Here is a 23,411-nt window from a genome sequence, read left to right on the forward strand (position 1 = left end):
GAGGGGCTTACAGTAAGGGTAAAGGATGCCATAGCCCTGTATGATGAGACTCCAGACTCCCTTGAGGTGGCCATGTCTCTGGCAATCAGGGTTGATCACCGTTTTCTCCAAAGACATAGGGAGACACCACTGTATGTGGGAGGTCCAGGGCCAAGGGAGATCAGGACTGAGTCATCTGAGTAACCTATGCAGGTGGGTGCGGCACCTCACTGTGGAAAACTGTCTGTTGTTCGCCACAAAGGTGAGTGTGTTTTTACTGTGGTGAAAAGGAACATTTCATGGGCATGTGTCCTTCCTGACCTCACACTAAACAACCACCTGAAAACTAAGAGGCCCGCGTTGCTGAGAGGATGTACTCATCACCTCTGTGGGTAGGACACAATTTTTCTGCAAGCTGAGATTCACCAGGGTGAAATTAAGTTAGATATGTCTGCATTTATGGATACTGGGACAGGGTTTAACTTAATCGATGCTAGGTTCGTCCAGGTCCGAGGCCTTAATGCACATACTCTGTCCAGACCCATACCCATAATCGTCCCTCGTCACCCGACTGCTGAGTAGTGACACACTGAAGCTCATCAAAAAGATGGGGATTTCCTTGACAGAGCAAAAGAATCTCTTCAGAATGTTGCACGAGAACTTTGCAGTGTTCCAGCAAAAGCTAATGACAGAATAGAAATAACTATTCAGAATGTTCGAAGAGAAGCACATTTCAATGTACCCGCAGAAGAAGAGAAATGGAAGCACGTGACACAAAGAAGAAGGAGGATGAGGAGGCAGTCAGCACCCCTACCGCTGAACAACCGCTACTAGGCTCCAACGCAGGACAAGTATGAAGATGTTCATGAAAAAAGTGCTTTGACCACAAAGAACACCTCAGAAATAAATAAGAAGCCTCTTGAAGAAAGAAAAAGAAGCACTGTGGTGAAGAAAATGAGAATGGTGATCATGGGGGATTTACTGGGAGGAACAGAAGCTGCTATCTGCCGACCGGATATTACCTCAGGAGACGTGTGCTGTCTTTCAGTTGCCCAAATCAAAGATGCATCTGATAGGGTTTCAAGACTTTTCAGTGCTACAAATGACTACTCATGTCTACTAATACACATAGGAGCAAATGACACAACAAAAAAGAACCTGGAAAGGACGTTAAATCTCCTGGCCCGGATGAATTACATCTTAGTGTGCTGAAAGAGTTAGCAGATTAAATTCCAGATACACTAGCCAGATTCTTTGAAAAATCCTGGAGGACAGGGGAAGTCCCAGAATATTGGAGAATGGCAAATGTTGTTTCTATCTTCAAAAAAGGAAAGAAGATGGAGCCAGGAAATTTCAGGCCAGTGACCCTTACTTCTATACCAGGAAAGATCTGTGAACAAATTATTAAGCAACATGTATGTAAGTACAAGTCCTTCTCCCATCATCCCCCTGTCAGTGTGAGCGTCTGACGTCGCCGACACTGACAGCGGGCGCGATGACGTCACTGCCAGGCGCCCGCTGTCAGGAGATCAGCGGGAGCAGAGCAGGAACCAGGAAGAAGAGAGGTTAGCACTTATTTATTTATTTTTTAATGGGTGCTGTTGCCTTATAACAGGGTCTGCCTATGGGGGGGTGCCTTATTACAGGGTCTGCCCATGGGGAGGCTGTCTTATTACAGGGTCTGATTATGGGGTGCTGCCTTATTACAGGGTCTGACTATGGGGGACTGCCTTATTACAGGGTCTGACTATGGGGGACTGCCTTATTACAGGGTCTGACTATGAGGGGGCTACCTTAGTACAGAGTCTGACTGTGGGGGTGCTGCCTTATTACAGGGTCTGCCTAGGGGTGCTGCCTTATTACAGGGTATGCCTATGGGGGGCTGCCTTATTACAGGGTCTGACTGGGGGGCTGCCTTATTACAGAGTCTGACTGTGGGGGTGCTGCCTCATTACAGAGTCTGACTATGGGGGTGCTGCCTCATTACAGGGTCTTCCTATAGGGGTGCTGCCTCATTACAGGGTCTGCCTATAGGGGTGCTGCCTTATTACAGGGTCTGACTATGAGGGGGCTGCCTTATTACAGGGTCTGACTATAGGGGTGCTGCCTCATTACAGGGTCTGACTATTGGGGTGCTGCCTTATTACAGGGTCTGCCTATAGGGGTGCTGCCTTATTAGAGGGTTTCACTATGGGCGCTGCCTTATTACAGGGTCTGACTATGGGGGCTGCCTCATTACAGGGTCTGACTATAGGGGTGCTACCTCATTACAGGATATGACTATGGGGGCTGCCTTATTACAGGGTCTGACTATGGGGGTGCTGCCTTATTACAGGGTCCGCCTATAGGGGTGCTGCCTCATTACAGGGTCTGACTATGGGGGTGCTGCCTTATTACAGGGTCTGCCTAGGGGTGCTGCCTTATTACAGGGTCTGCCTATGGGGGGGCTGCCTTATTACAGGATCTGACTGGGGGGGCTGCCTTATTACAGAGTCTGACTGTGGGGGTGCTGCCTCATTACAGAGTCTGACTATGGGGGTGCTGCCTCATTACAGGGTCTTCCTATAGGGGTGCTGCCTCATTACAGGGTCTGCCTATAGGGGTGCTGCCTTATTACAGGGTTTGACTATGAGGGGGCTGCCTTATTACAGGGTCTGACTATAGGGGTGCTGCCTCATTACAGCGTCTGACCATGGGGGTGCTGCCTTATTACAGGGTCCGCCTATAGGGGTGCTGCCTCATTACAGGGTCTGACTATGGGGGTGCTGCCTGATTACAGGGTCTGCCTAGGAGTGCTGCCTTATTACAGGGTCTGCCTATGGGGGGGGGCTGCCTTATTACAGGGTCTGACTGGGGGGGGCTGCCTTATTACAGAGTCTGACTGTGGGGGTGCTGCCTCATTACAGAGTTTGACTATGGGGGTGCTGCCTCATTACAGGGTCTTCCTATAGGGGTGCTGCCTCATTACAGGGTCTGCCTATAGGGGTGCTGCCTTATTACAGGGTCTGACTATGAGGGGGCTGCCTTATTACAGGGTCTGACTATAGGGGTGCTGCCTCATTACAGGGTCTCACTAAGGGGGTGCTGCCTTATTACAGGGTCTGCCTATAGGGGTGCTGCCTTATTTGAGGGTTTGACTATGGGCGCTGCCTTATTACAGGGTCTGACTATGGGGGCTGCGTCATTACAGGGTCTGACTATAGGGGTGCTACCTCATTACAGGATCTGACTATGGGGGCTGCCTTATTACAGGGTCTGACTATGGGGGTGCTGCCTTATTACAGGGTCCGCCTATAGAGGTGTTGCCTCATTACAGGGTCTGACTATGGGGGTGCTGCCTTATTACAGGGTCTGCCTATGGGGGGGCTGCCTTATTACAGGATCTGACTGGGGGGGGGCTGCCTTATTATAGAGTCTGACTGTGGAGTGCTGCCTCATTACAGAGTCTGACTATGGGGGTGCTGCCTCATTACAGGGTCTTCCTATAGGGGTGCTGCCTCATTACAGGGTCTGCCTATAGGGGTGCTGCCTTATTACAGGGTTTAACTATGAGGGGGCTGCCTTATTACAGGGTCTGACTATAGGGGTGCTGCCTCATTACAGGGTCTGACTATGGGGGTGCTGCCTTATTACAGGGTCCGCCTATAGGGGTGCTGCCTCATTACAGGGTCTGACTATGGGGGTGCTGCCTGATTACAGGGTCTGCCTAGGAGTGCTGCCTTATTACAGGGTCTGCCTATAGGGGGGCTGCCTTATTACAGGGTCTGACTGGGGATGGCTGCCTTATTACACAGTCTGACTGCGGGGGTGCTGCCTCATTACAGAGTCTGACTATGGGGTTGCCGCCTTATTACAGGGTCTGCCTATAGGGGTGCTGCCTTACTAGAGGGTTTGACTATGGGCACTGCCTTATTACAGGGTCTGACTATGGGGGCTGCCTCATTCCAGGGTCTGACTATAGGGGTGCTACCTCATTACAGTATCTGACTATGGGGGCTGCCTTATTACAGGGTCTGACTATGGGGGTGCTGCCCTATTACAGGGTCCGCCTATAGGGGTGCTGCCTCATTACAGGGTCTGACTATGGGGGTGCTGCCTTATTACAGGGGCTGCCTTTTTACGGGGTCTGACTATGGGGGTGCTGCCTTATTACAGGGTCTAACTATAGGGGTGCTGCCTTATTACAGGGTTTAACTATGAGTGGGCTGCCTTACTACAGGGTCTGACTATAGGGGTGCTGCCTCATTACAGGGTCTGACTATGGGAGTGCTGCCTTATTACAGGGTCTGCCTATAGGGGTGCTGCCTAATTAGAGGGTTTGACTATGGGCGCTGCCTTATTACAGGGTCTGACTATGGGGGCTGCCTCATTTCATGGTCTGACTATAGGGGTGCTACCTCATTACAGGATCTGACTATGGGGGCTGCCTTATTACAGGGTCTGACTATGGGGGTGCTGCCTTATTACAGGGTCCGCCTACAGGGGTGCTGCCTCATTACAGGGTCTGACTATGGGGGTGCTGCCTTATTACAGGGGCTGCCTTTTTACGGGGTCTGACTATGGGGGTGCTGCCTTATTACAGGGTCTGACTATAGGGGTGCTGCCTTATTACAGGGGCTGCCTTTTTACAGGGTCTGACTATGGGGATGCTGCCTTATTACAAGGTCTGACTATGGGGGTGCTGCCTTATTACAGGGTCTTTCTATGGGGGTGCTGCCTCATTACAGGGTCTTACTATGGGGGTGCTGCCTTATTACAGGGTCTGCCTATAGGGGTGCTGCCTTATTTCAGGGTCTGACTATGGGGGTGCTGCCTTATTACAGGGTCTGCCTATATGGGGGTGCTGCCTTATTACAGTGACTGCCTAATGGGGCTGCCGTATGCTATAGAATCTGCCTATGGGGAGTGCATTATGCTATATTGTGGACTATTTGGTGCATTATGCTACTGTATATGGAGGCTATCTAGGGGGCCATCATACAATGTGGAGATTACAGTGTGGGGGTCATTATACATTGTTGGAGCTATCAAACAGTTTGGGGGCTACTAAGGGGTCAGTATACTGTTTATAGGGGAGCTGTATAGGGGGAGACTCAGGACTTTATTAAATGTAAAGTGTGCACTTATTGTTATAGGGGAACTCAGGTTACTGTGGCTATCAAAGGGGCACACAGGGCATTATTACTTTCTATGGGCAAAATATGGGCACTGTTTTCTAGGGCACTTGCACCCGGCATTACTATATTATAGAGGGTTGCTTTAGAATTTAGAGGGCACAGAGAACCACACAGCAGGTGCAGTAATAGGGACACATACGGCAGCAGCGGCTCAGTATTGGGGTATCAGGGGCAGTAATAAGGACACATGCGGCAGCAGCGGCTCAGTATTGGGGTATCCGGGGCAGTAATAGGGACACAAATGGCAGCAGCAGCTCAGAATTGGGGTATCAAGGGCAGTAATAGGGACACATACGGCAGCAGCAGCTCAGTAATGGGGTATCAGCAGGATGAGGAGTTTGTGCAGGTTGGGAATAGATGGTGATGGCTGGAATATGAGAAGTTAAATATGTCTTTGTTGTATTTTCGGTAGGTGAGTCGTTGCTGGAAGAAGATGTCATGTCGGTCTGAGCCAGAAGGAAAAGACGGGAAAAATGAATGATTCCATCAGAAAGGACGTCAGCGGTAAGTCATTATCTGTAACTGTGCAGTGATCTGTTATATGTTCTGTAGGACTGGTATCTACCACTGACCATATGGCGGTAATATCCATATTGGTCTTTATATAGAGATGATCTTCAGTAACATCGCCGTCATCTGCTGAGGTTCTCCTCCACTATTAGGCTGCGTCACCGAGTTGTAATCCAGGTTACCTGGTTAGGGGCCCACTCAGAAGCTTCACCCCCCAGACCAAAACCCTAGCTACGCCTCTACAGCTCATATACAATGTAGGAGTGATTACACGCTCCTGACAGTGTGTCGCCGGGTAGAGTAATTGCATCAGCTGATGTTACTGCTCTGCAAGTGATTTAAATCCTTGTGGAACAGTATGGATTACAGCGGATAAGTGAGGGATGTGGTATTTTTTTATTTTTCTCTTTTCCAGGTGACATGGGCATCGGGGACTAGGCGTTAAGGTGATTATATGATGTTTGCTTATTTTTCCCTTCTTACAAAAGACAAGGTCTTCAAGGATTAGGTGTAAGGTGAGTATATTCTGTGTTTTTTATTTTTATGTCAGTATTTATTTAACCCCTTCCCGACCTTTGACGCCACGTAGGCGTCATGAAAGTCGGTGCCAATCCGACCCATGACGCCTATGTGGCGTCATGGAAAGATCGCGTCCCTGCAGGCCGGGTGAAAGGGTTAACTCACATTTCACCCGATCTGCAGGGACAGGAGGAGTGGTAGTTTAGCCCAGGGGGGGTGGCTTCACCCCCTCGTGGCTACGATCGCTCTGATTGGCTGTTGAAAGTGAAACTGCCAATCAGAGCGATTTGTAATATTTCACCTATTATAACGGGTAACATAGTAACATAGTAACATAGTTAGTAAGGCCGAAAAAAGACATTTGTCCATCCAGTTCAGCCTATATTCCATCATAATAAATCCCCAGATCTACGTCCTTCTACAGAACCTAATAATTGTATTGTATTGTACTGTTTAGAAAGGATCGTAAAAATCGGAGAGGAGGAGGGGTTTGTCTCTATGTAAAGTCTTGTCTAAAGTCCACTTTAAGGGAGGATATTAGCGAAGGAAATGAGGATGTCGAGTCCATATGGGTCGAAATTCATGGAGGGAAAAATGGTAACAAAATTCTCATTGGGGTCTGTTACAAACCCCCAAATATAACAGAAACCATGGAAAGTCTACTTCTAAAGCAGATAGATGAAGCTGCAACCCATAATGAGGTCCTGGTTATGGGGGACTTTAACTACCCGGATATTAACTGGGAAACAGAAACCTGTGAAACCCATAAAGGCAACAGGTTTCTGCTAATAACCAAGGAGAATGATCTTTCACAATTGGTGCAGAATCCAACCAGAGGAGCAGCACTTTTAGACCTAATACTATCTAATAGACCTGACAGAATAACAAATCTGCAGGTGGTTGGGCATCTAGGAAATAGCGATCACAATATTGTGCAGTTTCACCTGTCTTTCACTAGGGGGACTTGTCAGGGAGTCACAAAAACACTGAACTTTAGGAAGGCAAAGTTTGACCAGCTTAGAGATGCCCTAAATCTGGTAGACTGGGACAATATCCTCAGAAATAAGAATACAGATAATAAATGGGAAATGTTTAAGAACATCCTAAATAGGCAGTGTAAGCGGTTTATACCTTGTGGGAATAAAAGGACTAGAAATAGGAAAAACCCAATGTGGCTAAACAAAGAAGTAAGACAGGCAATTAACAGTAAAAAGAAAGCATTTGCACTACTAAAGCAGGATGGCACCATTGAAGCTCTAAAAAACTATAGGGAGAAAAATACTTTATCTAAAAAACTAATTAAAGCTGCCAAAAAGGAAACAGAGAAGCACATTGCTAAGGAGAGTAAAACTAATCCCAAACTGTTCTTCAACTATATCAATAGTAAAAGAATAAAAACTGAAAATGTAGGCCCCTTAAAAAATAGTGAGGAAAGAATGGTTGTAGATGACGAGGAAAAAGCTAACATATTAAACACCTTCTTCTCCACGGTATTCACGGTGGAAAATGAAATGCTAGGTAAAATCCCAAGAAACAATGAAAACCCTATATTAAGGGTCACCAATCTAACCCAAGAAGAGGTGCGAAACCGGCTAAATAAGATTAAAATAGATAAATCTCCGGGTCCGGATGGCATACACCCACGAGTACTAAGAGAACTAAGTAATGTAATAGATAAACCATTATTTCTTATTTTTAGGGACTCTATAGTGACAGGGTCTGTTCCACAGGACTGGCGCATAGCAAATGTGGTGCCAATATTCAAAAAGGGCTCTAAAAGTGAACCTGGAAATTATAGGCCAGTAAGTCTAACCTCTATTGTTGGTAAAATATTTGAAGGGTTTCTGAGGGATGTTATTCTGGATTATCTCAATGAGAATAACTGTTTAACTCCATATCAGCATGGGTTTATGAGAAATCGCTCCTGTCAAACCAATCTAATCAGTTTTTATGAAGAGGTAAGCTATAGGCTGGACCACGGTGAGTCATTGGACGTGGTATATCTCGATTTTTCCAAAGTGTTTGATACCGTGCCGCACAAGAGGTTGGTACACAAAATGAGAATGCTTGGTCTGGGGGAAAATGTGTGTAAATGGGTTAGTAACTGGCTTAGTGATAGAAAGCAGGGGGTGGATATAAATGGTATAGTCTCTAACTGGGTCGCTGTGACCAGTGGGGTACCGCAGGGGTCGGTATTGGGACCTGTTCTCTTCAACATATTCATTAATGATCTGGTAGAAGGTTTACACAGTAAAATATCGATATTTGCAGATGATACAAAACTATGTAAAGCAGTTAATACAAGAGAAGATAGTATTCTGCTACAGATGGATCTGGATAAGTTGGAAACTTGGGCTGAAAGGTGGCAGATGAGGTTTAACAATGATAAATGTAAGGTTATACACATGGGAAGAAGGAATCAATATCACCATTACACACTGAATGGGAAACCACTGGGTAAATCTGACAGGGAGAAGGACTTGGGGATCCTAGTTAATGATAAACTTACATGGAGCAGCCAGTGCCAGGCAGCAGCTGCCAAGGCAAACAGGATCATGGGGTGCATTAAAAGAGGTCTGGATACACATGATGAGAGCATTATACTGCCTCTGTACAAATCCCTAGTTAGACCGCACATGGAGTACTGTGTCCAGTTTTGGGCACCGGTGCTCAGGAAGGATTTAATGGAACTAGAGAGAGTACAACGGAGGGCAACAAAATTAATAAAGGGGATGGGAGAACTACAATACCCAGATAGATTAGCGAAATTAGGATTATTTAGTCTAGAAAAAAGACGACTGAGGGGCGATCTAATAACCATGTATAAGTATATAAGGGGACAATACAAATATCTCGCTGAGGATCTGTTTATACCAAGGAAGGTGACTGGCACAAGGGGGCATTCTTTGCGTCTGGAGGAGAGAAGGTTTTTCCACCAACATAGAAGAGGATTCTTTACTGTTAGGGCAGTGAGAATCTGGAATTGCTTGCCTGAGGAGGTGGTGATGGCGAACTCAGTCGAGGGGTTCAAGAGAGGCCTGGATGTCTTCCTGGAGCAGAACAATATTGTATCATACAATTATTAGGTTCTGTAGAAGGACGTAGATCTGGGGATTAATTATGATGGAATATAGGCTGAACTGGATGGACAAATGTCTTTTTTCGGCCTTACTAACTATGTTACTATGTTACTATGTATGATACAATATTGTTCTGCTCCAGGAAGACATCCAGGCCTCTCTTGAACCCCTCGACTGAGTTCGCCATCACCACCTCCTCAGGCAAGCAATTCCAGATTCTCACTGCCCTAACAGTAAAGAATCCTCTTCTATGTTGGTGGAAAAACCTTCTCTCCTCCAGACGCAAAGAATGCCCCCTTGTGCCTGTCACCTTCCTTGGTATAAACAGATCCTCAGTGAGATATTTGTATTGTCCCCTTATATATTTATACATGGTTATTAGATCGCCCCTCAGTCGTCTTTTTTCTAGACTAAATAATCCTAATTTCGCTAATCTATCTGGGTATTGTAGTTCTCCCATCCCCTTTATTAATTTTGTTGCCCTCCTTTGTTCTCTCTCTAGTTCCATTATATCCTTCCTGAGCACGGGTGCCCAAAACTGGACACAGTACTCCATGTGCGGTCTAACTAGGGATTTGTACAGAGGCAGTATAATGCTCTCATCATGTGTATCCAGACCTCTTTTAATGCACCCCATGATCCTGTTTGCCTTGGCAGCTGCTGCCTGGCACTGGCTGCTCCAGGTAAGTTTATCATTAACTAGGATCCCCAAGTCCTTCTCCCTGTCAGATTTACCCAGTGGTTTCCCATTCAGTGTGTAATGGTGATATTGGTTCCTTCTTCCCATGTGTATAACCTTACATTTATCATTGTTAAACCTCATCTGCCACCTTTCAGCCCAAGTTTCCAACTTATCCAGATCCATCTGTAGCAGAATACTATCTTCTCTTGTATTAACTGCTTTACATAGTTTTGTATCATCTGCAAATATCGATATTTTACTGTGTAAACCTTCTACCAGATCATTAATGAATATGTTGAAGAGAACAGGTCCCAATACTGACCCCTGCGGTACCCCACTGGTCACAGACACCCAGTTAGAGACTATACCATTTATAATCACCCTCTGCTTTCTATCACTAAGCCAGTTACTAACCCATTTACACACATTTTCCCCCAGACCAAGCATTCTCATTTTGTGTACCAACCTCTTGTGCGGCACGGTATCAAACGCTTTGGAAAAATCGAGATATACCACGTCCAATGACTCACCGTGGTCCAGCCTATAGCTTACCTCTTCATAAAAACTGATTAGATTGGTTTGACAGGAGCGATTTCTCATAAACCCATGCTGATATGGAGTTAAACAGTTATTCTCATTGAGATAATCCAGAATAACATCCCTCAGAAACCCTTCAAATATTTTACCAACAATAGAGGTTAGACTTACTGGCCTATAATTTCCAGGTTCACTTTTAGAGCCCTTTTTGAATATTGGCACCATATTTGCTATGTGCCAGTCCTGCGGAACAGACCCTGTCGCTATAGAGTCCCTAAAAATAAGAAATAATGGTTTATCTATTACATTACTTAGTTCTCTTAGTACTCGTGGGTGTATGCCATCCGGACCCGGAGATTTATCTATTTTAATCTTATTTAGCCGGTTTCGCACCTCTTCTTGGGTTAGATTGGTGACCCTTAATATAGGGTTTTCATTGTTTCTTGGGATTTCACCTAGCATTTCATTTTCCACCGTGAATACCGTGGAGAAGAAGGTGTTTAATATGTTAGCTTTTTCCTCGTCATCTACAACCATTCTTTCCTCACTATTTTTTAAGGGGCCTACATTTTCAGTTTTTATTCTTTTACTATTGATATAGTTGAAGAACAGTTTGGGATTAGTTTTACTCTCCTTAGCAATGTGCTTCTCTGTTTCCTTTTTGGCAGCTTTAATTAGTTTTTTAGATAAAGTATTTTTCTCCCTATAGTTTTTTAGAGCTTCAATGGTGCCATCCTGCTTTAGTAGTGCAAATGCTTTCTTTTTACTGTTAATTGCCTGTCTTACTTCTTTGTTTAGCCACATTGGGTTTTTCCTATTTCTAGTCCTTTTATTCCCACAAGGTATAAACCGCTTACACTGCCTATTTAGGATGTTCTTAAACATTTCCCATTTATTATCTGTATTCTTATTTCTGAGGATATTGTCCCAGTCTACCAGATTTAGGGCATCTCTAAGCTGGTCAAACTTTGCCTTCCTAAAGTCCAGTGTTTTTGTGACTCCCTGACAAGTCCCCCTAGTGAAAGACAGGTGAAACTGTACAATATTGTGGTCGCTATTTCCTAGATGCCCGACCACCTGCAGATTTGTTATTCTGTCAGGTCTATTAGATAGTATTAGGTCTAAAAGTGCTGCTCCTCTGGTTGGATTCTGCACCAATTGTGAAAGATAATTTTTCTTGGTTATTAGCAGAAACCTGTTGCCTTTATGGGTTTCACAGGTTTCTGTTTCCCAGTTAATATCCGGGTAGTTAAAGTCCCCCATAACCAGGACCTCATTATGGGTTGCAGCTTCATCTATCTGCTTTAGAAGTAGACTTTCCATGGTTTCTGTTATATTTGGGGGTTTGTAACAGACCCCAATGAGAATTTTGTTACCATTTTTCCCTCCATGAATTTCGACCCATATGGACTCGACATCCTCATTTCCTTCGCTAATATCCTCCCTTAAAGTGGACTTTAGACAAGACTTTACATAGAGACAAACCCCTCCTCCTCTCCGATTTTTACGATCCTTTCTAAACAGACTGTAACCCTGTAAGTTAACTGCCCTGTCATAGCTTTCATCTAACCATGTCTCGGTTATTCCCACTATGTCAAAGTTACCTGTAGATATTTCTGCTTCTAGTTCTTCCATCTTGTTTGTCAGGCTTCTGGCGTTTGCGAGCATGCAGTTTAGAGGATTTTGTTTTGTTCCAATCTCCTCGCTGTGGATTGTTTTAGAAATGTTCTTACCTCCCTTCTGAGTATGTTTTCCGGGGTCTTCTTTGTTCAAGTCTAATGTTTTTCTTCCCTTCCCCTCTTCTTCTAGTTTAACGCCCTCCTGATGAGTGTAGCGAGTCTTCTGGCGAATGTGTGTTTCCCAGGTTTGTTGAGGTGTAGTCCGTCTCTGGCGAGGAGTCCATCGTACAAGTAATTCACACCGTGGTCCAGGAATCCGAATCCTTGTTGTCTGCACCATCGTCTTAGCCAGTTGTTGGATCAAGGATCCTGTTCCATCTCCTGGTGCCATGCCCGTCTACTGGAAGGATAGAAGAAAAAAATACCTGTGCATCCAGTTCCTTTACTTTCTTCCCGAACTCTTCAAAGTCTTTGCAGATTGTCGGTAGGTCCTTCCTTGCCGTGTCATTGGTGCCAACATGTATCAGAAGAAATGGGTGGACGTCCTTGGAGCTGAAGAGCTTTGGTATCCTATCGGTCACATCCTTGATCATCGCACCTGGAAGGCAGCATACTTCTCTTGCAGTTATGTCCGGTCTGCAGATGGCTGCTTCTGTGCCTCTCAGTAGTGAGTCTCCCACCACCACCACTCTTCGTTGCTTCTTGGCTGTACTTTTTGCTGTCACTTGTTGCTGTGTGCCCTTTTCTTTTTTGCTTGCTGGTATTGCTTCATCCTTAGGTGTGCCATCTTCATCCTCTACAAAGATTTGATATCGGTTCTTCAGTTGTGTGGTTGGTGATTTCTCCATGGTCTTCTTGCTTCTTTTGGTCACATGCTTCCACTCATCTGCTTTTGGAGGTTCTCTGACACTTTTTTCACCTTCTGTGACCAGTAGAGATGCTTCTGTTCTGTCTAGAAAGTCTTCATTCTCTTTGATGAGTTTCAAAGTTGCTATTCTTTCTTCCAGACCCCGCACCTTTTCTTCTAAAAGGGCCACTAGTCTACACTTCTGACAGGTGAAATTTGATTCTTCTTCTGGTCGATCTGTGAACATGTAGCACATGCTGCAGATCGCCATGTAGGTTGTCACATCTGCCATGTTGCTCCTAGATCCTGCTAACTTGCTGTGTGTTTTCCTCCTTGTGTAATCTACTCAGCAAAGCTCTCTTGCAATAATGTCCTACAGGCAAAAATTCCCAACGATCTTCTAGCTTAGGGAGACTCTTCGCTTTTCCCAGAAGGCACCTGTGAAATATTACAATCCAGCCATGGCCGATGCTGCAATATCATCGGCCATGGCTTTAAATACTAATGTGCCCCCACCCCACCGATCGCCCCCCCCAGCCCCCCGATCTGTCCGGTACACTGTTCCGGCTCCCCTCTGTCCTGTGCTCCGCTCCCCCCGTGCTCTTGTCCGCTCCCCCCGTGCTTCAATCACCCCCCCGTGCTCCGATCACCCCCCCTGCACTCCGATCCACCCCCTCCGTGCTCCGTTCCACCCCCCCGTGCTCCGTTCCACCCCCGTGCTCCGTTCTACCCCCCCGTGCTCCATTCCACCCCTCCCGCGCTCCGATTCACCCCCCCATGCGCCGATCCCCCCCCCGTGCTCCCCCCCCACCCTATCATACTTAACGATCCTGCCGGGGTCCGTCCGTCTTCTCCCCGGGCGCCGCCATCTTCCAAAATGGCGGGCGCGTGCGCAGTGCGCCCACCAAATCTGCCGGCCGGCAGATTCGTTCCAAAGTGCATTTTGATCACTGAGATATAATCTATCTCAGTGATCAAAATAAAAAAAATAATAAATGACCCCCCCCCCCCCTTTGTCACCCCCATAGGTAGGGACAATAAAAAAATAAAGAATTTTTTTTTCCACTAATGTTAGAATAGGGTTAGGGTTAGGGGTAGTGTTAGGGTTAGGGGTAGGGTTAGGGTTAGGGGTAGGGGTAGGGGTAGGGTTAGGGTTAGGGGTAGGGTTAGGGCTAGGGTTAGGGCTAGGGTTAGGGCTAGGGGTAGGGTTAGGGTTAGGGTTAGGGCTAGGGCTAGGGGTAGGGGTAGGGTTAGGGGTAGGGCTAGGGTTAGGGTTTCGGTATGTGCACACGTATTCTGTTCCTCTGCGGATTTTTCCGCTGCGGATTTGATAAATCCGCAGTGCTAAACCGCTGCGGATTTATGGCGGATTTACCGCGTTTTTTCTGCGCATTTCACTGCGGTTTTACAACTGCGATTTTCTATTTGAGCAGTTGTAAAACCGCTGCGGAATCCGCACAAAGAAGTGACATGCTGCGGAATGTAAACCGCTGCGTTTCCGTGCAGTTTTTCTGCAGCATGTGTACAGCGATTTTTGTTTCCCATAGGTTTACATTGAACTGTAAACTCATGGGAAACTGCTGCGGATCCGCAGCGTTTTCTGCAGCGTGTGCACATACCTTTAGAATTAGGCCATGTGCACATGGTGCGGATTTGGCTGCGGATCCGCAGTGGATTGGCCGCTGCGGATTCGCAGCAGTGTTCCATCAGGTGTACAGTACCATGTAAACATATGGAAACCAAATCCGCTGTGCCCATGGTGCGGAAAATACAGCGCGGAAACGCTGCGTTGTATTTTCCGCAGCATGTCAATTCTTTGTGCGGATTCTGCAGCGTTTTACACCTGTTCCTCAATAGGAATCCGCAGGTGAAATCCGCACAAAAAACACTGGAAATCCGCGGAAAATCCGCAGGTAAAACGCAGTGCCTTTTACCCGCGGATTTTTAAAAAATGATGCTGAAAAATCTCACACGAATCCGCAACGTGGGCACATAACCTTAGGGTTAGGGTTAGAATTAGGGTTGTGGTTAGGGGTGTGTTGTGGTTAGGGTTGTGATTAGGGTTATGGCTACAGTTGGGATTAGGGTTAGGGGTGTGTTGGGGTTAGGGTTAGGGTTAGGGCTGTGATTAGGGTTATGGCTACAGTTGGAATTAGGGTTGTGGTTAGGGTTAGGGGTGTGTTGGGGTTAGGGTTGTGGTTAGGGGTGTGTTGGGGTTAGGGTTGTGATTAGGGTTATGGCTACAGTTGGGATTAGGGTTAGGGGTGTGTTGGGGTTAGTGTTGGAGGTAGAATTGAGGGGTTACCACTGTTTAGGCACATCAGGGGTCTCCAAACGCAACATGGCGCCACCATTGATTCCAGCCAATCTCGTATTCAAAAAGTCAAATGGTGCTCCCTCAATTCCGAGCCCCGACGTGTGCCCAAATAGTGGTTTACCCCCACATATGGGGTACCAGCATACTCAGGATAAACTGCGCAACAATTACTGGGGTCCAATTTCTCCTGTTACCCTTGTGAAAATAAAAAAATGCTTGCTAAAACATCATTTTTGAGGAAAGAAAAATGATTTATTATTTTCACGGCTCTGCATTATATACTTCTATGAAGCACTTGGGGGTTCAAAGTGCTCACTACACATCTAGATAAGTTCCTTTCGGGGTCTAGTTTCCAAAATGGGGTCACTTGTGGGGGGTTTCTACTGTTAAGCCACATCAGGGGCTCTGCAAACGCAACGTGACGCCCACAAAGAATTCCATCAAAGTCTGCATTTCAAAACGTCACTACTTCACTTCCGAGCCCCGGCATGTGCCCAAACAGTGGTTTCCCCCACATATGGGGTATCAGCGTACTCAGGAGAAACTGGACAACAACTTTTGGGGTCAAATTTCTCCTGATACCCTTGGGAAAATAAAAAATTGCAGGCTAAAAATCATTTTTGAGAAAATAATTTTTTTTTTTATTTTCATGGCTCTGCGTTATAAACTTCTGTGAAGCACTTGGGGGTTCAAAGTCCTCACCACACATCTAGATTAGTTCCTTTGGTGGACTAGTTTCCAAAATGGGGTCATTTCTGGGGGATCTACAATGTTTAGGCACACAGGGGCTCTCCAAACGTGACATGGTGTCCGCTAATGATTGGAGCTAATTTTCCATTTAAAAAGCCAAATGGCGTGCCTTCCCTTCCAAGCCCTGCCGAGTGCCCAAACAGTGGTTTACCCCCACATATGAGGTACCGGCGTACTCGGGAGAAATTGCCCAACAAATTTTATGATCCATTTTATCCTATTGCCCATGTGATAATGAAAAAATTGAGGCGAAAAGAATTTTTTTGTGAAAAAAAAGTACTTTTTCATTTTTACAGATCAATTTGTGAAGCACCTGAGGGTTTAAAGTGCTCACTAGGCATCTAAATAAGTTCCTTGGGGGGTCTAGTTTCCAAAATGGGGTCACTTGTGGGGGAGCTCCAATGTTTAGGCACACAGGAGCTTTCCAAACGCGACATGGTGTCCGCTAACGATGGAGATAATTTTTCATTCAAAAAGTCAAATGGCGCTCCTTCCCTTCCGAGCCTTACCATGTGCCCAAACAGTGGTTTACCCCCACATATGAGGTATCAGTGTACTCAGGAGAAATTGCCCAACAAATTTTAGGATCCATTTTATCCTGTTGCCCATGTGAAAATGAAAAAATTGAGGCTAAATGAATTTTTTTGTGAAAAAAAGTACTTTTTCATTTTACGGATCAGTTTGTGAAGCACCTGGGGGTTCAAAGTGCTCACTATGCATCTAGATAAGTTCCCTGGGGCGTCTAGTTTCCAAAATGGGGTCACTTGTGGGGGAGCTCCAAATTTTAGGCACACGGGGGCTCTCCAAACATGACATGGTGTCCGCTAAAGAGTGGAGCCAATTTTTGATTCAAAAAGTCAAATGGCGCTCCTTCCCTTCCAAGCCCTGCCGTGCGCCCAAACAGTGGTTTACCCCCACATATGAGGTATCAGCGTACTCAGGACAAATTGGACAACAACGTACGTGGTTCAGTTTCTCCTTTTACCATTGGGAAAATAAAAAAATTGTTGCTAAAAGATAATTTTTGTGACTAAAAAGTTAAATGTTCATTTTTTCCTTCAATGTTGCTTCTGCTGCTGTGAAGCACCTGAAGGGTTAATAAACTTCTGGAATGTGGTTTTGAGTACCTTGAGGGGTGCAGTTTTTAGAATGGTGACACTTTTGGGTATTTTCAGCCATATAGACCCCTCAAACTGACTTCAAATGTGAGGTGGTCCCTAAAAAAATGGTTTTGTAAATTTCGTTGTAAAAATGAGAAATCGCTGGTCAAATTTTAACCCTTATAACTTCCTAGCAAAAAAAAATTTTGTTTCCAAAATTGTGCTGATGTAAAGTAAACATGTGGGAAATGTTATTTATTAACTATTTTGTGTCACATAAATCTCTGGTTTAACAGAATAAAAATTCAAAATGTGAAAATTGCGAAATTTTCAAAATTTTCGCCAAATTTCCGTTTTTATCACAAATAAACGCATAGTTTATTGACCTAAATTTACCACTAACATGAAGCCCAATATGTCACGAAGAAACAATCTCAGAACCGCTAGGATCCGTTGAAGCGTTCCTGAGTTATTACCTCATAAAGGGACACTGGTCAGAATTGCAAAAAACGGCAAGGTCTTTAAGGTCAAAATAGGCTGGGTCATGAAGGGGTTAAACTATTTTTTTCCTTACTTTGATCACAGGCTCTGGTTGACGACCACACCCATCATCCGGCACCTGCTCTCACTGTACTCAGAGTAGTAGTTTCTCATCAGCCGACGCCTGCTGACCTGTGGTAAACTGTTTACCCAAGGTTATATTAAGAAAAAAGGAACGCACTCAGCTATCTTAGGTTGGTGCTGGCTGTACTTGGGAAAAACCCAACAACAAGTCCAATATAGAAAAATCAGCTGCACTCTTATGGTATATCTTTGCAAAAATGTGATGTATTTATTCACATGTGTTGAGACAAAATTTTCATATATATACACACACACAGCAGGGAGTATAAACGGAGTAGTAATGTTTCGACCCTGCCTCAGGTCTTTCTCAAACTGCTTTTTCTAGATAGTGTGAAAAATAAGAAGTGTGGTCCCTTTAAGGGCTCCTATTGTTGTGGTGTCAGGACGTCCTGCTTCTGTGGGCGTGACACACACATTGGGTTACTTCATTTGTACTCTGTTGGTGGTATTTATTCAACTAAGTGTGTCTCAGATGATGAATATCTATGATATTATAATAGCGTTTGCATGTTGGTACTAACAGGTAACAAAGCATGAAAGGGTTGAATATTTCTGAATCAACAGTCATTAAAAGTGTAATTCTGAATTTTTAGGAACCATTTGTTATAATAATTTGTGTTGAATTATTAGATAGTTTTTTTTTATTGGCAAACCAAAGAAAGTTTTGCTAATCAGCGTAATTTACATACCGTTCTTGCTGAGTGGGAGTGTGAAAATCAAACACACAAGGCTTTTAATGAACCCAGCCTGTCTGAAAAGTGACATGCACTTCTGTGTGCATCATCAAAAATCTTACTGTAGTCTTTGACTGGAGTACAAATTCTAGCGTAAGGTACGCCATAACTCCCCATCGTGCTCAACCTGCCCCAACTGTGCTCATTCAGGGAGGGCTAGGTGAAACCAACATGAAAACTCCAAAAGTGACAATATTTTTTCACAACTCAAAGTGTTTTTCTCACGTTTCTGGTAATAACCGTTTGATGAATCGGGGCCCAGGTGTATAAGTATTTGACTACACTACAGTATATATAAAACTTTGCAGTTCCTAATTCAAGTTTATTTTTATCTTATTGCATGAATAAGACAAATACACTGGGTGTACCCCTCTCCCACCCACAATACAAAAATACTCATGATGCCACAAATTCTGCATTTGTGAGAGAGGCTTTCACAGGTAATCTGAAATGAAGAACAAGGCCTGATTCACACAACAGCTTAACCCCATTACCTCAAGGGTGGTTTGCACGTTAATGACCGGGCCAATTTTTACAATTCTGACCACTGTCCCTTTATGAGGTTATAACTCTGGAATTCTTCATCGGATCCCAGTGATTCTGACATTGTTTTCTCGTGACATATTGTGCTTCATGTTAGTGGTAAAATTTCCTTGACATTACTTGAGTTTATTTGTGAAAAAAACTGAAATTTGGCAAACATTTAGAAAATTTTGCAATTTTTCAAATTTGAATTTTCATGCCCTTAAATCACAGCGATATGTCACACAAAATACTTAAGAAGTAACATTTCACTCATGTCTGCTTTACATCAGCACAATTTTGGAACCAAAATTTTTTTTTGTTAGGGAGTTATAAGGGTTAAACCTTGACCAGCAATTTCTCATTTTTACAACACCAATTTTTTTAGGGACCACATCACATTTGAAGTCACTTTGAGGGGTCTATATAATAGAAAATACTCAAGTGTGACACCATTCTAAATACTGCACCCCTCATGGTGCTCAAAACCACATTTAAGAAGTTTATTAACCCTTTAGGTGTTTCACAGGAATTTTTGGAATGTTTTAAAAAAATTGAACATTTAACTTTTTTTCACAAAAATTTACTTCTGATCCAATTTGTTTTATTTTACCAAGGGTAACAGGAGAAATTGGACCCCAAAAGTTATTGTACAATTTGTCCTGAGTACGCCGAGACCCCAAATGTGGGGGTAAACCACTGTTTGGGCGCATGGCAGAGCTCGGAAAGGAAGGAGCGCCATTTGACTTTTCAATGCAAAATTAGCTGGAATTAAGATAGGACGCCATGTCACGTTTGGAGAGCCCCTTATGTGCCTAAACAGTGGAAACCCCCAAAATGTGACACCATTTTGGAAAGAAGACCACCTAAGGAACTTACCTAGATGTGTGGTGAGCTCTTTGAACCCCTAAAGTGTTCCACAGAAGTTTATCATGTAGAGCCGTAAAAATAAAAAATCTTATTTTTTTCCCAAAAATGATTTTTTGCCCCCCAGTTTTTTATTTTCCCAAGAGTAACAGGAGAAATTGGACCCCCGAAATTATTGTGAAAATTGTCCTGAGTATGCTGATACCCCATATGTGGGGGTAAACCACTGTTTGGTGGCATGGCAGAGCTCAGAAGGGATGGAGCGCCATTTGACTTTTCAATGCAAAATTAGCTGGAATTAATTTTCACGGCTCTCCATTATAAACTTCTGTGAAGCAATTGGGGGGTTCAAAGTGCTCACCACTCATCTAGATAAGTTCCTTAGGGGGTCTATATTCTAAAATGTGGTCATTTTTGGGGTGTTTCCTCTGTTTAGGCACATCAGGGGCTCTCCAAACGCGACATGGCTTCCTATCTTAAAAATATTTTTTTTCCCAGAAATATGGTTGTTTAGCCCCCAGTTTTGTATTTTCCCAAGAGTAACAGGAGAAACTGGACCCCAAAAGTTGTTGTACAATTTATCTTGAGTGCGCTGATACCTCATATGTGGGAGAAAACTACTGTTTGGGTGCATGGCACAGCTCGGAAAGGAAGAAGTGGTGTTTTGGAATGTATACTTTGATGGAATGGTCTGCAGGCATCACATTGCGTTTGCAGAGCCCCTGATGTACCTAAACAGTAGAAACCCCCCACAATTGATGCCATTTTGGAAACTGGACCCCCCAAGGAACTTATCTAGATGTGTGGTGAGCACTTTGAACCCCCAAATGTTTCACTAAAGTTTATAACGCAGAGACGTGAAAATAAAAAATCATTTTTTTCCACAAAAAAGATTTTTTAGCCCCCAGTTTTGTACTTTCCCATGGGTAATAGGAGAAATTGGACCCAAATCGTTATTATCCAATTTGTCCTGAGTACGCTGATACCCCACATGTGGGGGTAAACCACTGTTTGGGCACACGGCAGAGCTTGGAAGGGAAGGAGCACCGTTTTACTCTTTCAACGCAGAATTGTATGGATTGAGATCGGATGTCATGTTACACTTGCAGAGCCACTGGTGTGCCTAAACAGTGGAAACCACCCAATTCTAATTCCAACCCTAACCCCAACACACCCCTAAGCCTAATCCCAACCCTAACCCCAACACACCCCTAACCCTAATCCCAACCCTAACCACACCCCTAACCCGAACACACCCCTAACCCTAATCCCAACCCCAACACACCCTAAACCCTCATTCCCTCCCTAACCATACCCCTAACCCTGACACACCCCTAACCCTGACACACCCCTAACCCAACTGTAAACGTAATCCATACTCTAACCCAACTCTAGCCCCAACCCTAACTTAATCCCCAATCCTAACCCTAACTTTAGCCCCATCCCTAACTTTAGCCCCAACTCTAACCCTAACTTTAGCCCCAACCTTAACTTTAGCCCCAACCCTAACCCTAAGGGGAAAATGGAAATAAATACATTTTTTAATTTTATTATTTTTCCCTAACTAAGTCAGTGATAATGGGGGTTTGATTTACTATTTATAGCTGGGTGTTTTTAGTGGATTTTTATGTTTGTCAGCTGTCACACACTAAAGGACACTTTTTATTGCAAAAAATATTTTTTGCGCTACCACATTCTGAGAGCTATAATTTTTCCATATTTTGGTCCACAGAGTCATGTTAGGTCATGTTTTTTGCGTAAAGAGTTGATGTTTTTATTGGTATCATTTTCGGGCACATGACATTTTTTGATCGCTTTTTATTCCGATTTTTGTTAGGCAGAATGAGCAAAACCAGCAATTTGTGAATTTCTTTTGGGGGGCCTTTATACGGTTTCGCGTTTGGTAAAATTGATAAAGCAGTTTTATTCTTTGGGTCAGTACGATTACAGCGATACCTCATTTATATCATTTTTTTATGTTTTGGCGCTTTTATACAATAAAAACTATTTTATAGAAAAGATAATTACTTTTGCATCGCTTTATTCTGAGGGCTATAACTTTTTTATTTTTTCACTGATGACACTGTATGGTGGCTCGTTTTTTGCACGTCAAGATGAAGTTTTTGGCAGTACAATGTTTATTTATATCCATCTTTTTGATCGCGTGCTATTCCACTTTTTGTTCGGCGGTATGATGATAAAGCATTGTTTTTTGCCTAATTTTTTTTACGGAGTTCACTGAAGGGGTTAACTAGTGGGACAGTTCTATAGGTCTGGTCATTATGGACGTGGCGATAGTAAATGTGTACTTTTATTGCTTGTATTTTTATATACATAAAGAAATGTATTTATTGGAACAATTTTTTTTTATTTATTTATTTAGGATTTTTTTTTTTACACATGTAAATATTTTTTTTTAAATTGTCCCAGTGTGGGACATCGTGTTATAGTGTTAGATCGCTGATCTGACACTTTGCAATGCACTGTGTCAGATCAGCTATCTGACAGGCACTGCAGGAGGCTTGCCAGAGCCTGCTCTGAGCAGGCGCTTGCAAGCCACATCCCTGGCCACCTGGAAGGAGCCCCACAGCCATTTTGGATCCAGGGCCTGCAGGAAGGAGGATGGAGGAGATGCTCAGAGCAGCGCAACCACATCGTGTTTCTCTGAGGGTCTCAGGGAAGCACACAGGGAGCCCCCTCCCTGCGCGATGCTTCCCTATCCTGCTAGAACGCTGCAATCATGTTTGATCGCAGGGTTCCAAGGGGGTTAATGTGCCAGGAGTGGTCCATGTGATAGTCAGCTGACACTCAACCGCGATCGGCCGCCCCCTCCATGTGTGCGGCTGATCGCGTTAGGCGTGCTATTCCGTCCATGGGAATTAGGGCCCGGGTCACATGGTCGGAATAGTAGACCTGAAGGCAGAAAAGGGTTAATCATATATTGTCTTTATGTGTATTTATGTTCAGAAGCTGTGACATATGTCTTCACTTCTGTTTGTCACTCTTTTTAACACTTTCATCCTAATTTTCCAAAAATTTGGTGATTTACCATGATGGTTGATTGTTTTTTGCAAAACTGATTAAAGCAGGGTTCACACACACAGGCCTGCCACTAGGAAATTCAGAACTCCATACTGGCAAAATTTTCTGACTCCCTTGAGACTCTGACTAGGCTCCTCCCCAGCTCTGCCTCACCTCTCGAACCTTTCACAGTCCCAGCACCCACTCTTGGAAAAACTTAACTTATACACCACGTCCACACCAATCAGATATTAACAGTTCCCATCAAACACCATATCACATACATAGCCAGCAGCTTTTGTTTTGGCCAAAAGATTTTTTAAGCCACCACCACGACAAGGCAGATTCTTTTGGCAGGCTCTATTCTATTCTAACATGAATGCCATTATACACAGGAGCTCTATATATAGTGTTCTGTCTCCGCCATCTAATATTGTTACCCTGATTATCTGTTTGCGTAATTGCAGGTTTCTCAGTATAGATGTTCATATCTTTATTTATTTTTAGTGCTTTGGCTCCCTCTGGC

This window comes from Ranitomeya imitator, chromosome 1 (genome assembly GCF_032444005.1).
Source record: "Ranitomeya imitator isolate aRanImi1 chromosome 1, aRanImi1.pri, whole genome shotgun sequence".
Taxonomy (NCBI): domain Eukaryota; kingdom Metazoa; phylum Chordata; class Amphibia; order Anura; family Dendrobatidae; genus Ranitomeya; species Ranitomeya imitator.